Raw genomic sequence first — 16,054 nt, forward strand, 5'->3', positions numbered from 1 at the left:
TATTAATTAAGTCTCTCTCTAGTCTCTCTCTAGTCTCTCTATCTTTCTAGTATCTCTCTCTCCCTAGTCTCTCTATTCTCTCTCTAGTCTCTCTCTCTAGTCTCTCTCTCTCTCTCTATTCTATTATTTAAGTCTCTCTCTCTCTAGTCTCTCTCTTTCTCTCTCTCTAGTCTCTCTCTCTCTCTAGTCTCTCTCTCTCTAGTCTCTCTCTCTCTATCTCTCTCTAGTCTATCTCTCTCTATTCTCTCTATTCTCTCTCTAGTCTCTCTCTCTCTAATCTCTCTCTATCTCTCTCTCTAGTCTCTCTCTCTCTAGTCTCTCTCTCTCTATCTCTCTCTCTATTCTCTCTCTAGTTTCTCTCTCTCTAATCTCTCTCTATCTCTCTCTCTAGTCTATCTCTCTCTATTCTCTCTATTCTCTCTCTAGTCTCTCTCTATCTCTCTCTAGTCTCTCTCTCTCTAATCTCTCTCTATCTCTCTCTCTAGTCTATCTCTCTCTCTATTCTCTCTATTCTCTCTCTAGTCTCGCTCTCTCTCTCTCTCTCTAGTCTCTCTCTCTAATCTCTCTCTATCTCTCTCTCTAGTCTCTCTCTCTAGTCTCTCTCTCTCTCTCTCTCTAGTCTATCTCTCTCTCTATTCTCTCTCTAGTCTCTCTCTCTCTCTCTCTCTCTCTCTCTCTCTCTCTCTCTATTCTCTCTATTCTCTCTCCCTAGTCTCTCAATTCAATTCAATTCAAGGGGCTTTATTGGCATGGGAAACATATGTTAACATTGCCAAAGCAAGTGAGGTAGATAATATACAGAAGTGAAATAAACAATCTAAATTAACAGTAAACATTTAACATACAGAAGTTTCAAAAGAATATAAACATTACAAATGTCATATTATGTATATATATAGTGTATATATATAGGTTGTATTTACAATGGTGTTTGTTCTTCACTGGTTGCCCTTTTCTTGTGGCAACAGGTCACAAATATTGCTGCTGTGATGGAACACTGTGGTATTTCACCCAGTAGATAAGGGGAGTTTATCAAACTTGGGTTTGTTTTCGAATTCTTTGTGGATCTGTGTAATCTGAGGGAAATATGTGTCTCTAATATGGTCATACATTGGGCAGGAGGTTAGGAAGTGCAGCTCAGTTTCCACCTCATTTTGTGGGCAGTGTGCACATAGCCTGTGTTCTCTTGAGAGCCATGTCTGCCTACGGCGGCTTTTCTCAATAGTAAGGCTATGCTCACTGAGTCTGTACATAGTCAAAGCTTTCCTTAAGTTTGGGTCAGTCACAGTGGTCAGGTATCCGGATGTCCTAGCCGTGTCTGAATCCTGGCTTAGGAAGGCCACCAAAAACCTTGAAATTTCCATTCCTAACTATAACATTTTCCGACAAGATAGAACTGCCAAAGGGGGCGGTGTTGCAATCTACTGCAAAGATAGCCTGCAGAGTTCTGTCCTACTATCCAGGTCTGTACACAAACAATTTGAGCTTCTACTTCTAAAAATGAACCTTTCCAGAAACAAGTCTCTCACCGTTGCCGCTTGCTATAGACCTCCCTCAGCCCCCAGTTGTGCCCTGGAAACCATATGTGGACACCATATTTTAATTGATTGCCCCCCATCTATCTTCAGAGCTCGTGCTGCTTGGTGACCTAAACTGGGACATGCTTAACACCCCAGCCATCCTACAATCTAAGCTTGATGCCCTCAATCTCACACAACTTATCAATGAACGTACCAGATACCACCCCAAATCCGTAAACACAGGCACCCTCATAGATATCATCCTAACTAACTCACCCTCCAAATACACCTATGCTGTTTTCAATCAAGATCTCAGCGATCATTGCCTCATTGCCTGAGTCCGTAAGGGGTCTGCGACCAAACGACCACCCCTCATCTCTGTCAAATGCTCCCTAAAACACTTCAGCGAGCAGGCCTTTCTAATCGACTGCTCTTAAATACAAGTAAAACCAAATGCATGCTATTCAACCGATCACTGCCTGCACCTGGCTGCCCATCCAGCATCATTACTCTGGACGGTTCTGACTTGTGGATAACTACAAATACCTAGGTGTCTGGTTAGACTGTAAACTCTCCTTGCAGACTCACATCAAACATCTCCAATCCAAAGTTAAGCAGGCCTTTCTAATTGACCTGGCTCTGATGACATTGACCTCATCCCGTCAGTAGATGATTTCTGGCTATTCTTTAAAAGTGCCTTCCTCACCATCTTAAATAAGCATGCCCCATTCAAAAAAATTACAACTAGGAATAGATAAAGTCCTTGGTTGACTCCAGACCTGTCGGCTCTTGAACAGCACAAAAACATCCTGTGGCGTACTGCAATAGCATCAGATAGCCCCCGTGATAGGCAACTTTTCAGGGAAGTTAGGAACCAATATACACAGTCAGTTAGGAAACCTAAGGCTTTTTCAAACAGCAATTTGCATCCTGTAGCACAAACTCCAAAAAGTTCTGGGACTGTAAAGTCTATGGAGAATAAGAGCACCTCCTCCCAGCTGCCCACTGCTCTGAGGCTAGGAAACACTGTAAAGTCTATGGAGAATAAGAGCACCTCCTCCCAGCTGCCCACTGCTCTGAGGCTAGGAAACACTGTAAAGTCTATGGAGAATAAGAGCACCTCCTCCCAGCTGCCCACTGCACTGAGGCTAGGAAACACTGTAAAGTCTATGGAGAATAAGAGCACCTCCTCCCAGCTGCCCACTGCACTGAGGCTAGGTAACACTGTAAAGTCTATGGAGAATAAGAGCACCTCCTCCCAGCTGCCCACTGCACTGAGGCTAGGAAACACTGTAAAGTCTATGGAGAATAAGAGCACCTCCTCCCAGCTGCCCACTGCACTGAGGCTAGGAAACACTGTAAAGTCTATGGAGAATAAGAGCACCTCCTCCCAGCTGCCCACTGCACTGAGGCTAGGTAACACTGTAAAGTCTATGGAGAATAAGAGCACCTCCTCCCAGCTGCCCACTGCACTGAGGCTAGGAGACACTGTAAAGTCCATGGAGAATAAGAGCACCTCCTCCCAGCTGCCCACTGCACTGAGGCTAGGTAACACTGTAAAGTCTATGGAGAATAAGAGCACCTCCTCCCAGCTGCCCACTGCACTGAGGCTAGGAGACACTGTAAAGTCTATGGAGAATAAGAGCACCTCCTCCCAGCTGCCCACTGCACTGAGGCTAGGTAACACTGTAAAGTCTATGGAGAATAAGAGCACCTCCTCCCAGCTGCCCACTGCACTGAGGCTAGGAGACACTGTAAAGTCCATGGAGAATAAGAGCACCTCCTCCCAGCTGCCCACTGCACTGAGGCTAGGTAACACTGTAAAGTCTATGGAGAATAAGAGCACCTCCTCCCAGCTGCCCACTGCACTGAGGCTAGGAGACACTGTAAAGTCTATGGAGAATAAGAGCACCTCCTCCCAGCTGCCAACTGCACTGAGGCTAGGAAACACTGTAAAGTCTATGGAGAATAAGAACACCTCCTCCCAGCTGCCCACTGCACTGAGGCTAGGAGACACTGTAAAGTCTATGGAGAATAAGAGCACCTCCTCCCAGCTGCCAACTGCACTGAGGCTAGGAAACACTGTAAAGTCTATGGAGAATAAGAGCACCTCCTCCCAGCTGCCAACTGCACTGAGGCTAGGAAACACTGTAAAGTCTATGGAGAATAAGAGCACCTCCTCCCAGCTGCCCACTGCACTGAGGCTAGGAAACACTGTAAAGTCTATGGAGAATAAGAGCACCTCCTCCCAGCTGCCAACTGCACTGAGGCTAGGAAACACTGTAAAGTCTATGGAGAATAAGAGCACCTCCTCCCAGCTGCCCACTGCACTGAGGCTAGGAAACACTGTAAAGTCTATGGAGAATAAGAGCACCTCCTCCCAGCTGCCCACTGCTCTGAGGCTAGGAGACACTGTAAAGTCCATGGGGAATAAGAGCACCTCCTCCCAGCTGCCAACTGCTCTGAGGCTAGGAGACACTGTAAAGTCTATGGAGAATAAGAGCACCTCCTCCCAGCTGCCAACTGCACTGAGGCTAGGAAACACTGTAAAGTCTATGGAGAATAAGAGCACCTCCTCCCAGCTGCCCACTGCACTGAGGCTAGGAAACACTGTAAAGTCTATGGAGAATAAGAGCACCTCCTCCCAGCTGCCCACTGCACTGAGGCTAGGTAACACTGTAAAGTCTATGGAGAATAAGAGCACCTCCTCCCAGCTGCCCACTGCACTGAGGCTAGGAGACACTGTAAAGTCCATGGAGAATAAGAGCACCTCCTCCCAGCTGCCCACTGCACTGAGGCTAGGTAACACTGTAAAGTCTATGGAGAATAAGAGCACCTCCTCCCAGCTGCCCACTGCACTGAGGCTAGGAGACACTGTAAAGTCTATGGAGAATAAGAGCACCTCCTCCCAGCTGCCAACTGCACTGAGGCTAGGAAACACTGTAAAGTCTATGGAGAATAAGAACACCTCCTCCCAGCTGCCCACTGCACTGAGGCTAGGAGACACTGTAAAGTCTATGGAGAATAAGAGCACCTCCTCCCAGCTGCCAACTGCACTGAGGCTAGGAAACACTGTAAAGTCTATGGAGAATAAGAGCACCTCCTCCCAGCTGCCAACTGCACTGAGGCTAGGAAACACTGTAAAGTCTATGGAGAATAAGAGCACCTCCTCCCAGCTGCCCACTGCACTGAGGCTAGGAAACACTGTAAAGTCTATGGAGAATAAGAGCACCTCCTCCCAGCTGCCAACTGCACTGAGGCTAGGAAACACTGTAAAGTCTATGGAGAATAAGAGCACCTCCTCCCAGCTGCCCACTGCACTGAGGCTAGGAAACACTGTAAAGTCTATGGAGAATAAGAGCACCTCCTCCCAGCTGCCCACTGCTCTGAGGCTAGGAGACACTGTAAAGTCCATGGGGAATAAGAGCACCTCCTCCCAGCTGCCAACTGCTCTGAGGCTAGGAGACACTGTAAAGTCTATGGAGAATAAGAGCACCTCCTCCCAGCTGCCAACTGCACTGAGGCTAGGAAACACTGTAAAGTCTATGGAGAATAAGAGCACCTCCTCCCAGCTGCCCACTGCACTGAGGCTAGGAAACACTGTAAAGTCTATGGAGAATAAGAGCACCTCCTCCCAGCTGCCCACTGCTCTGAGGCTAGGAGACACTGTAAAGTCCATGGGGAATAAGAGCACCTCCTCCCAGCTGCCAACTGCTCTGAGGCTAGGAGACACTGTAAAGTCTATGGAGAATAAGAGCACCTCCTCCCAGCTGCCAACTGCTCTGAGGCTAGGAAACACTGTAAAGTCTATGGAGAATAAGAGCACCTCCTCCCAGCTGCCAACTGCTCTGAGGCTAGGAAACACTGTAAAGTCTATGGAGAATAAGAGCACCTCCTCCCAGCTGCCCACTGCACTGAGGCTAGGAAACACTGTAAAGTCTATGGAGAATAAGAGCACCTCCTCCCAGCTGCCCACTGCACTGAGGCTAGGAAACACTGTAAAGTCTATGGAGAATAAGAGCACCTCCTCCCAGCTGCCCACTGCACTGAGGCTAGGAAACACTGTAAAGTCTATGGAGAATAAGAGCACCTCCTCCCAGCTGCCCACTGCACTGAGGCTAGGAAACACTGTAAAGTCTATGGAGAATAAGAGCACCTCCTCCCAGCTGCCCACTGCACTGAGGCTAGGAAACGCTGTTACAACCGACAAATCCACTATAATAGAGAATTTCAATAAGCATTTTTCTACAGCTGGCCATGCTTTCCACCTGGCTACCCCTAACCCGGTCAACTGCCCTGTACCCCCCATAGGAACTCGCCCAAGCCTTCCCCATTTCTCCTTCTCCCAAATCCAGACAGCTGATGTTCTGAAAGAACTGCAAAATCGGGACCCCTACAAATCAGCCGGGTTCGACAATCTGGACCCTCTCTTTCTAAAAGTAGCTGCCGAAATTGTTGCAATCCCTATTACTAGCCTGTTTAACCTCTCTTTCGTATCGTCTGAGATTCCCATAGATTGGAAAGCTGCCACGGTCATTCCCCTCTTCAAAGGGGATGACACTCTAGACCCAAACTGCTACATACCTAAATCTATCCTACCCTGCCTTTCTAAGGTCTTCGAAAGCCAAGTTAACAAACAGATTACTGACCATTTTGAATCCCACCATACCTTCTCCGCTATGCAATCTGGTTTCAGAGCTGGTCATGGGTGCACCTCAGCCACGCTCAAGGTCCTAAACGATATTATAACCTCCATCGATAAGAAACATTACTGTGCAGCCGTATTTATCGACCTGGCCAAGGCTTTAACTCTGTCAATCACAACATTCTTATTGGCAGACTCAACAGCCTTAGTTTCTCAAATGACTGCCTTGCCTGGTTCACCAACTACTTCTCAGATAGAGTTCAGTGTGTCAAAACGGAGGGCCTGTTTTCCGGACCTCTGGCAGTCTCTATAGGGGTTCCACAGGGTTCAATTCTCGGGCCGACTCTCTTCTCTGTATACATCAACGATGCCGCTCTTGCTGCTGGTGATTCTGTGATCCACCTCTACGCAGACGGCACCATTATGTATACATCTGGCCCTTCTTTGGACGCTGTGTTAACCAACCTCCAGACGAGCTTCAATGCCAGACAACTCTCCTTCCATGACCTCCAACTGCTCTTAAATACAAGTAAAACCAAATGCATGCTCTTCAACCGATCGCTACCTGCACCTGCCCGCCCATCCAGCATCACTACTCTGGACGGTTCTGACTTAGAATATGTGGACAACTACAAATACTTAGGTGTCTGGTTAGACTGTAAACTCTCCTTCCAGACTCAGATTAAACATCTCCAATCCAAAATTAAATCTAGAATTGGCTTCCTATTTCAGAACAAAGCATCCTTCACATCACGCTGCCAAACATACCCTCGTAAAACTGACTATCCTACCGATCCTCGACTTCAGCGATGTCATTTACAAAATAGCCTCCAACACTCTATTCAAGTAATTGGATGCAGTCTACCACAGTGTTCAATTGCTATATTGTAATTTGTATCTATATACATGCTGTATATAGATGTTTCTACTGTATTATTGATTGTATGTTTGTTTTACTCCATGTGTAACTCTGTTGTATGTGTCGAACTGCTTTGCTTTATCTTGGCCAGGTGGCAATTGTAAATGAGAACTTGTTCTCAACTAGCCTACTTGGTTAAATAAAGGTGAAATAAAAAAATCGTAATAATTGTCTCTCTCTCTAGTCTCTCTCTCTTTCTAGTCTCTTTCGCTCTAGTCTCTCTCTCGTCTCTCGTCTCTATCTCTCTCGTCTCTCTCTCCCTCTAGTCAACTCAATTCAATTTGCTTTATTGGCATGACGTAGCAATGCACATGCTGCCAAACGCTTACTGTTGAGATTTACAATAGTAACTAATTAATAATAATAATCAATATTGTCAACGGGACAACAGTAACAACAATAATCAAGGGTTGAATTAACGCTGAACAATAACTATAAGCATAGAGGACAGCTGTGTTCGAATACTCATACTACCCACACTAACCGTACGATTTGTGATGTTAATTGAGTATATAGTTATATATATATATAGTTATAGCTTATTGGTCACATTATGGATATAGTTAGTATGCCAAAAGTTCCCGGATGTCGTACTAAATTCGCCAAAATATGACGTATACATGCAGTACTTTAGGGCCCATAATGCCATTCTTCAGGAAATGGGCATGGCTTCACATCGTTTTCAGATTTTAAGAAAATGGTCGGGAAAATATGCAGCCGAAGTCCAACGAGAGCGGATACAAATTAGTAGAACAGGTTAGTGAACTCAGCCCCAGGACCAGCTGGCTGAGGGGACTGAGGCTTCAGTGTGTTAGTAGAACAGGTTAGTGAACTCAGCCCCAGAACCAGCTGGATGAGGGGACTGAGGCTTCAGTGTGTTAGTAGAACAGGTTTGTGAACTCAGCCCCAGGACCAGCTGGATGAGGGGACTGAGGCTTCAGTGTGTTAGTAGAACAGGTTAGTGAACTCAGGACCAGCTGGATGAGGGGACTGAGGCTTCAGTGTGTTAGTAGAACAGGTTAGTGAACTCAGCCCCAGGACCAGCTGGATGAGGGGACTGAGGCTTCAGTGTGTTAGTAGAACAGGTTAGTGAACTCAGCCCCAGGACCAGCTGGATGAGGGGACTGAGGCTTCAGTGTGTTAGTAGAACAGGTTTGTGAACTCAGCCCCAGGACCAGCTGGATGAGGGGACTGAGGCTTCAGTGTGTTAGTAGAACAGGTTAGTGAACTCAGGACCAGAACCAGCTGGATGAGGGGACTGAGGCTTCAGTGTGTTAGTAGAACAGGTTTGTGAACTCAGCCCCAGGACCAGCTGGATGAGGGGACTGAGGCTTCAGTGTGTTAGTAGAACAGGTTAGTGAACTCAGCCCCAGGACCAGCTGGATGAGGGGACTGAGGCTTCAGTGTGTTAGTAGAACAGGTTAGTGAACTCAGCCCCCGGACCAGCTGGATGAGGGGAATGAGGCTTCAGTGTGTTAGTAGAACAGGTTAGTGAACCCAGCCCCAGGACCAGCTGGATGAGGGGACTGAGGCTTCAGTGTGTTAGTAGAACAGGTTAGTGAACTCAGCCCCAGGTTCAGCTGGATGAGGGGACTGAGGCTTCAGTGTGTTAGTAGAACAGGTTAGTGAACTCAGCCCCAGGACCAGCTGGATGAGGGGACTGAGGCTTCAGTATGTTAGTAGAACAGGTTAGTGAACTCAGCCCCCGGACCAGCTGGATGAGGGGACTGAGGCTTCAGTGTGTTAGTAGAACAGGTTAGTGAACTCAGCCCCAGGACCAGCTGGATGAGGGGACTGAGGCTTCAGTGTGTTAGTAGAACAGGTTAGTGAACTCAGCCCCAGGTTCAGCTGGATGAGGAGACTGAGGCTTCAGTGTGTTAGTAGAACAGGTTAGTGAACTCAGCCCCAGGTTCAGCTGGATGAGGGGACTGAGGCTTCAGTGTGTTAGTAGAACAGGTTAGTGAACTCAGGCCCAGGTTCAACTGGATGAGGGGACTGAGGCTTCAGTGTGTTAGTAGAACAGGTTAGTGAACTCAGCCCCAGGACCAGCTGGATGAGGGGACTGAGGCTTCAGTGTGTTAGTAGAACAGGTTAGTGAACTCAGCCCCAGGACCAGCTGGATGAGGGGACTGAGGCTTCAGTGTGTTAGTAGAACAGGTTAGTGAACTCAGCCCCAGGACCAGCTGGATGAGGGGACTGAGGCTTCAGTGTGTTAGTAGAACAGGTTAGTGAACTCAGCCCCAGGACCAGCTGGATGAGGGGACTGAGGCTTCAGTGTGTTAGTAGAACAGGTTAGTGAACTCAGCCCCAGGACCAGCTGGATGAGGGGACTGAGGCTTCAGTGTGTTAGTAGAACAGGTTAGTGAACTCAGCCCCAGGTTCAGCTGGATGAGGGGACTGAGGCTTCAGTGTGTTAGTAGAACAGGTTAGTGAACTCAGCCCCAGGTTCAGCTGGATGAGGGGACTGAGGCTTCAGTGTGTTAGTAGAACAGGTTAGTGAACTCAGCCCCAGGACCAGCTGGATGAGGGGACTGAGGCTTCAGTGTGTTAGTAGAACAGGTTAGTGAACTCAGGACCAGAACCAGCTGGATGAGGGGACTGAGGCTTCAGTGTGTTAGTAGAACAGGTTAGTGAACTCAGCCCCAGGTTCAGCTGGATGAGGGGACTGAGGCTTCAGTGTGTTAGTAGAACAGGTTAGTGAACTCAGCCCCCGGACCAGCTGGATGAGGGGACTGAGGCTTCAGTGTGTTAGTAGAACAGGTTAGTGAACTCAGCCCCAGGACCAGCTGGATGAGGGGACTGATGCTTCAGTGTGTTAGTAGAACAGGTTAGTGAACTCAGCCCCAGGTTCAGCTGGATGAGGAGACTGAGGCTTCAGTGTGTTAGTAGAACAGGTTAGTGAACTCAGCCCCAGGTTCAGCTGGATGAGGGGACTGAGGCTTCAGTGTGTTAGTAGAACAGGTTAGTGAACTCAGGCCCAGGTTCAACTGGATGAGGGGACTGAGGCTTCAGTGTGTTAGTAGAACAGGTTAGTGAACTCAGCCCCAGGACCAGCTGGATGAGGGGACTGAGGCTTCAGTGTGTTAGTAGAACAGGTTAGTGAACTCAGCCCCAGGACCAGCTGGATGAGGGGACTGAGGCTTCAGTGTGTTAGTAGAACAGGTTAGTGAACTCAGCCCCAGGACCAACTGGATGAGGGGACTGGGGCTTCAGTGTGTTAGTAGAACAGGTTAGTGAACTCAGCCCCAGGACCAGCTGGATGAGGGGACTGAGGCTTCAGTGTGTTAGTAGAACAGGTTAGTGAACTCAGCCCCAGGTTCAGCTGGATGAGGGGACTGAGGCTTCAGTGTGTTAGTAGAACAGGTTAGTGAACTCAGGCCCAGGTTCAACTGGATGAGGGGACTGAGGCTTCAGTGTGTTAGTAGAACAGGTTAGTGAACTCAGCCCCAGGACCAGCTGGATGAGGGGACTGAGGCTTCAGTGTGTTAGTAGAACAGGTTAGTGAACTCAGCCCCAGGACCAGCTGGATGAGGGGACTGAGGCTTCAGTGTGTTAGTAGAACAGGTTAGTGAACTCAGCCCCGGGACCAGCTGGATGAGGGGACTGAGGCTTCAGTGTGTTAGTAGAACAGGTTAGTGAACTCAGCCCCAGGACCAACTGGATGAGGGGACTGAGGCTTCAGTGTGTTAGTAGAACAGGTTAGTGAACTCAGCCCCAGGTTCAGCTGGATGAGGGGACTGAGGCTTCAGTGTGTTAGTAGAACAGGTTAGTGAACTCAGCCCCAGGACCAGCTGGATGAGGGGACTGAGGCTTCAGTGTGTTAGTAGAACAGGTTAGTGAACTCAGCCCCAGGACCAGCTGGATGAGGGGCCTGAGGCTTCAGTGTGTTAGTAGAACAGGTTAGTGAACTCAGCCCCAGGACCAGCTGGATGAGGGGACTGAGGCTTCAGTGTGTTAGTAGAACAGGTTAGTGAACTCAGCCCCAGGACCAGCTGGATGAGGGGACTGAGGCTTCAGTGTGTTAGTAGAACAGGTTAGTGAACTCAGCCCCAGGACCAGCTGGATGAGGGGACTGAGGCTTCAGTGTGTTAGTAGAACAGGTTAGTGAACTCAGCCCCCGGACCAGCTGGATGAGGGGACTGAGGCTTCAGTGTGTTAGTAGAACAGGTTAGTGAACTCAGCCCCAGAACCAGCTGGATGAGGGGACTGAGGCTTCAGTGTGTTAGTAGAACAGGTTAGTGAACTCAGCCCCAGGACCAGCTGGATGAGGGGACTGAGGCTTCAGTGTGTTAGTAGAACAGGTTAGTGAACTCAGCCCCAGGACCAGCTGGATGAGGGGACTCTTTTCTTTGCTCAGCTCTTGGCATTGTAGGGCGTGGTAATGATATGAGAGGGGGTCACTGTATTTTAGATGTTTCCAAAACTGAATTGCTCTTTTTTGAGTTTTTATTATTAGTGGATATTGGCATAAATCTCTCCATGCATTGTTTGTAGTTTTCCTCTGGACATGTAGGAGAATCTTACAGAACTCTGCATGCAGGGTTTCAATGAGGTGTTTGTCCCATTTGATGAAATCTTGTTTTGCAAGTGGACCCCACACCTGGCTGCCATAAAGTGCAATTGGTTCCATGACATATTAATTTAGTTTTAGCCACATTTTAATAGGTATTTCAATTTGAATGAGCTTTTTAATGGCGTAGAATGCCCTGTGTGCTTTCTCTCTCAGCTCATTCACTGCCTCATTAAGGTGTCCAGTTGAGCTTATTTTTAAACCTGAGTAATTGTAGTGTGTGCAGTACTCTATTTATTTAGTATCAATTGAGACCTTTGGTCTAATTCCCTGAGATCTGGATCTTCTCTTTAAAATCATTATTTTAGTATTTTTTGGGGTTTACTGCCAGGGCCCAGGTCTGACAGTACTGCTCTAGCAGGTCCAGGCTCTGTTGTAGGCCATGTGCTGTGGGGGTTTACTGCTAGGGCCCGGGTCTGGCAGTACTGCTCTAGCAGGTCCAGGCTCTGTTGTAGGCCAGGTGCTGTGGGGGTTTACTGCCAGGGCCCGGGTCTGGCAGTACTGCTCTAGCAGGTCCAGGCTCTGTTGTAGGCCATGTGCTGTGGGTGTTTACTGCCAGGGCCCGGGTCTGGCAGTACTGCTCTAGCAGGTCCAGGCTCTGCTGTAGGCCAGGTGCTGTGGGGGTTTACTGCCAGGGCCCGGGTCTGGCAGTACTGCTCTAGCAGGTCCAGGCTCTGCTGTAGGCCAGGTGCTGTGGGTGGGACCAGTTCATCGGAGCGACTCAGATCCCAAGCAGCAAGTGCACACATTTAAAAACAGACTAAATCAACTAGTTACTAACCAACAGAGCAGACAGCATCCCAAATGCCACTCTTTTCCATCCAAATCAAATCAAATTTTATTTGTCACATACACATGGTTAGCAGATGTTAATGCGAGTGTAGCGAAATGCTTGTGCTTCTAGTTCCGACAATGCAGTAATAACCAACAAGTAATCTAACTAACAATTCCAAAACTACTGTCTTATACACAGTGTAAGGGGATAAAGAATATGTACATAAAAATATATGAATGAGTGATGGTACAGAGCAGCATAGGCAAGATACAGTAGATGGTATTGAGTGCAGTATATACATATGAGATGAGTATGTAAACAAAGTGGCATAGTTAAAGTGGCTAGTGATACATGTATTACATAAGGATGCAGTAGATGATATAGAGTACATTATATACGTATGCATATGAGATGAATAGTGTAGGGTAAGTAACATTATATAAGGTAGCATTGTTTAAAGTGGCTAGAGATATATTTTACATAATTTCCCATCAATTCCCATTATTAAAGTGGCTGGAGTTGGGTCAGTGTCAATGACAGTGTGTTGGCAGCAGCCACTCAATGTTAGTGGTGGCTGTTTAACAGTCTGATGGCCTTGAGATAGAAGCTGTTTTTCAGTCTCTCGGTCCCAGCTTTGATGCACCTGTACTGACCTCGCCTTCTGGATGATAGCGGGGTGAACAGGCAGTGGCTCGGGTGGTTGTTGTCCTTGATGATCTTTTTGGCCTTCCTGTGACATCGGGTGGTGTAGGTGTCCTGGGGAGCAGGTAGTTTTCCCCCGGTAATGCGTTGTGCAGACCTCACTACCCTCTGGAGAGCCTTACGGTTGTGGGCGGAGCAGTTGCCGTACCAGGCGGTGATACAGCCCGCCGGGATGCTCTCGATTGTGCATCTGTAGAAGTTTGTGAGTGCTTTTGGTGACAAGCCGAATTGCTTCAGCCTCCTGAGGTTGAAGAGGCGCTGCTGCGCCTTCTTCATGATGCTGTCTGTCAGTGTGAGTGGACCAATTCAGTTTGTCTGTGATGTGTACGCCGAGGAACTTAAAACTTGCTACCCTCTCCACTACTGTTCCATCGATGTGGATAGGGGGGTGTTCCCTCTGCTGTTTCCTGAAGTCCACAATCATCTCCTTAGTTTTGTTGACGTTGAGTGTGAGGTTATTTTCCTGACACCACACTCCGAGGGCCCTCACCTCCTCCCTGTAGGCCGTCTCGTCGTTGTTGGTAATCAAGCCTACCACTGTTGTGTCGTCCGCAAACTTGATGATTGAGTTGGAGGCGTGCGTGGCCACGCAGTCGTGGGTGAACAGGGAGTACAGGAGAGGGCTCAGAACGCACCCTCGTGGGGCCCCAGTGTTGAGGATCAGCGGGGTGGAGATGTTGTTGCCTACCCTCCTCACCACCTGGGGGCGGCCCGTCAGGAAGTCCAGTACCCAGTTGCACAGGGCGGGGTCGAGACCCAAGGTCTCGAGCTTGATGACGAGCTTGGAGGGTACTATGGTGTTAAATGCCGAGCTGTAGTCGATGAACAGCTTTCTCACATAGGTATTCCTCTTGTCCAGATGGGTTAGGGCAGTGTGCAGTGTGGTTGAGATTGCATCGTCTGTGGGCCTATTTGGGCGGTAAGCAAATTGGAGTGGGTCTAGGGTGTCAGGTAGGGTGGAGGTGATATGGTCCTTGACTAGTCTCTCAAAGCACTTCATGATGACGGAAGTGAGTGCTACGGGGCGGTAGTCATTTAGCTCAGTTACCTTAGCTTTCTTGGGAACAGGAACAATGGTGGCCCTCTTGAAGCATGTGGGAACAGCAGACTGGTATAGGGATTGATTGAATATGTCCGTAAACAAACCAGCCAGCTGGTCTGCCCATGCTCTGAGGGCGCGGCTGGGGATGCCGTCTGGGCCTGCAGCCTTGCGAGGGTTAACACGTTTAAATGTCTTACTCACCTCGGCTGCAGTGAAGGAGAGACCGCATGTTTTCGTTGCAGGCCGTGTCAGTGGCACTGTATTGACCTCAAAGCGGGCAAAAAAAGTTATTTAGTCTGCCTGGGAGCAAGACATCCTGGTCCGTGACTGGGCTGGGTTTCTTCTTGTAGTCCGTGATTGACTGTAGACCCTGCCACATACCTCTTGTGTCTGAGCCGTTGAATTGAGATTCTACTTGGTCTCTATACTGACGCTTAGCTTGTTTGATAGCCTTGCGGAGGGAATAGCTGCACTGTTTGTATTCGGTCATGTTACCAGTCACCTTGCCCTGATTAAAAGCAGTGGTTCGCGCTTTCAGTTTCACGCGAATGCTGCCATCAATCCACGGTTTCTGGTTAGGGAATGTTTTAATCGTTGCTATGGGAACGACATCTTCAACGCACGTTCTAATGAACTCGCTCACCGAATCAGCGTATTTGTCAATGTTGTTGTCTGACGCAATACGAAACATATCCCAGTCCACGTGATGGAAGCAGTCTTGGAGTGTGGAGTCAGCTTGGTCGGACCAGCGTTGGACAGACCTCAGCGTGGGAGCCTCTTGTTTTAGTTTCTGTCTGTAGGCAGGGATCAACAAAATGGAGTCGTGGTCCACAGTGCATTACACCTACCTCATTTGCACACACACACTGTATATAGATTTTTCTACTGTATTATTGACTGTATGTTTGTTTTACTCCATGTGTAACTCTGTGTTGTATGTGTCAAACTGCTTTGCTTTATCTTGGCCAGGTCGCAATTGATAATGAGAACTTGTTCTCAACTCTCCTGCCTGGTTAAATAAAGGTGAAATCAAATCAAACTTAGGACCAGGGACCATAAGGTCCCATTTTTTAGAAAACACGGCTTGTCTCAAAGTTCCTCCCCAGGCAATAAGGTCTTATTTAGCCAGCTAGTGGTGTAAATACAATACTCCTCATCATGTCATCATGAACATACGCAGGCCATGTTTGCTGCTACCGACACAACCAACACCAATAATAATATAGTTGGAAGCAGCAATTAGGCCCCACACAGCTACACCCACAGTGAAGACAGGCCCAGACATCCAGACAGAACAGGAGTATACCAGCACACGCAGGATTTATTTCTCCCAAAAGGGTTCTTCAGCTGTTCCCCATGGAAGAACCTTTTTGGGTTCCAGGTACCTGTTTCTCTCTGTCTCCCTGTTCCTCCCTGTTTCTCTCTGTCTCCCTGTTCCTCCCTGTTTCTCTCTGTCTCCCTGTTCCTCCCTGTTTCTCTCTGTCTCCCTGTTCCTCCCTGTTTCTCTCTGTCTCCCTGTTTCTCTCTGTCTCCCTGTTTCTCTCTGTCTTCCTGTTCCTCTCTGTCTCCCTGTTTCTCTCTGTCTCCCTGTTTCTCTCTGTCTTCCTGTTCCTCCCTGTTTCTCTCTGTCACCCTGTTCCTTCCTGTTTCTCTCTGTCTCCCTGTTTCTCTCTGTCTCCCTGTTTCTCTCTGTCTCCCTGTTTCTCTCTGTCTCCCTGTTCCTCTCTGTCTCCCTGTTTCTCTCAGTCTCCCTGTTTCTCTCAGTCTCCCTGTTTCTCTCAGTCTCCCTGTTTCTCTCAGTCTCCCTGTTTCTCTCTGTCTCACTGTGTCTCTCTGTCTTCCTGTTTCTCTCTAACTCCATGCTCTCTGTGCCATTTAATG

General features: G+C 48.2%; 1 protein-coding gene across 3 annotated transcripts in view; it reads left to right on the forward strand.

The window, feature by feature from the left end:
• Nucleotides 1–16,054, forward strand: part of ptbp3 (polypyrimidine tract binding protein 3) — a 144,241-nt gene that overhangs the window by 63,958 nt on the left and 64,229 nt on the right. The window lies entirely within an intron of this gene.

This window comes from Oncorhynchus nerka, linkage group LG22 (genome assembly GCF_034236695.1).
Source record: "Oncorhynchus nerka isolate Pitt River linkage group LG22, Oner_Uvic_2.0, whole genome shotgun sequence".
Classification (NCBI taxonomy): domain Eukaryota; kingdom Metazoa; phylum Chordata; class Actinopteri; order Salmoniformes; family Salmonidae; genus Oncorhynchus; species Oncorhynchus nerka.